This window comes from Stegastes partitus, unplaced genomic scaffold (assembly GCF_000690725.1).
Source record: "Stegastes partitus isolate 25-593 unplaced genomic scaffold, Stegastes_partitus-1.0.2 Scaffold1983, whole genome shotgun sequence".
Lineage (NCBI taxonomy): Eukaryota > Metazoa > Chordata > Actinopteri > Pomacentridae > Stegastes > Stegastes partitus.
The window spans coordinates 139,898-141,387 of record NW_007579714.1 but is presented as its reverse complement, the minus strand read 5'-3'; the positions used below and the strand labels follow the sequence as shown (position 1 = coordinate 141,387).

Genomic DNA, 1,490 nt, shown 5'->3' with positions numbered 1-1,490 from the left:
TCGTGATGGAGAGCAGAGAGAAGAGAGAGAAAGAGACGCTGATCAGCCACGCTTTAAATGCCGTCCATACATCGGGCCCAGGTGCTCGCGATCAGGTTAAGTGAAAGGCTGGATCAGCTGATCACCTCGGAGGAAAAGTGACATGTCAGACACCCATCCGGTTTCCTAGACCAAGCGGCCAGCAGGGCCGTAACAGACCAGCGACAGAAAATGAATTTGACAGAAAAGCAGGAAAAAGCAGGAGGGAGGATCAGCGCGATTTAGTTTTGTAGGGTGATTTTTCTCAAAATATATTTAGAATTGAAAAGATTGATCCAAGGACGATTCCACACTAAGTACTACTTCATGTCCAAGTACCAATTTTTTAAAGTTTTTTTTCTCCATCCAAATAGTGCTTTTAAACCAACAAATTGAGGTTTGAAAGGTTTATTCCAGCCAAAATACTACTTATTACAATGTTAATAACTGGTTGCTGAGACTTGCATTTGGGCAAATGGTGGAATGAACTTACTTATTAGCAGGTAGAATGATGATGGACTCTGCTGCTGTGGCCTCTGTGGTCTGTAGACGTCAAACAGGACAGTCTGAATGGCTGAAAGACACGAAACATAAGGACAACTCTGAAGGCAGAATTATATATTTATTTATTCTTTACAATAACATTAGATAAAAATAAAAGCAACAACACACAAACAAAAACAAAACTAAACTGGTCTTGTGACTCCCACCACAGAATCTGTGATATCACTTCCTCCTGAGACAGAGATTAGCACACACATGTAGATATAACAACGATATAGCTGAGAAACAAAAAATGGTTCATTCTGAAACAATATCATTTAAATAAACCATTTTACAGCAGAGCAGCCGTGTTAGACAGCTACATACACAAGTAGCACCATGAAAGGCCTGCTATCTATTTAGCCTTTAGCAGTGCAGGGGCACAAACATGTATAAATATCATCTTCGTCAGGTGGAACAAAGCTGAGCAACAGGATGGCCAGTGGTAGTTGTCCCAGCATGTGGTGCACTTCCTCATTATGGGGATGGCTCTGTTGAATTGTTATGCACATCATCAGTTAAAGAGAGAATAGTTGGTCAAACTGAATGTGTTCATATCATTTTGCAAATATAAGTAAACATAAATTAGGCCTAATCCGTGAACTGGACTAAGACATTTAGAATGTTGTGTTCCAGGTTTAAATGCGTACTGATATTATTTCATACTTCATGATTTATTGATTTATTTATTTACTCAGTATTGCCAATCTTGCTCCACACTCCAGTCCGGTAGGTGGCGGTAATGCGCCTAAATGTTGGATGCCAACCTCAAAAACAATCAAAAGATGAAGAGGAGGAGGCGGAAGAAGAAGCTAAGTTACATGGGCTAGCGTCCGACCAGGGGATTCCAGCTACGGTTCGACGGCCCCGAAACTAGTTCGGTACCACGGTGTGTTCACGGACATTTCGTCTGTCAACAGGCTCATGAC

The 1,490-nt window shown here is 41.3% G+C and overlaps 1 long non-coding RNA gene across 1 annotated transcript in view; it reads left to right on the top strand.

Moving 5' to 3' along the window:
• Nucleotides 1–1,357: 1,357 nt before the first annotated feature.
• Nucleotides 1,358–1,490, top strand: part of LOC103373445 (uncharacterized) — a 2,532-nt gene continuing 2,399 nt past the window's right edge. Inside the window, exon 1 of the long non-coding RNA XR_521061.1 lies at nucleotides 1,358–1,450. This is a non-coding gene — a long non-coding RNA (uncharacterized LOC103373445). The remainder of the gene's footprint in view (nucleotides 1,451–1,490) is intronic.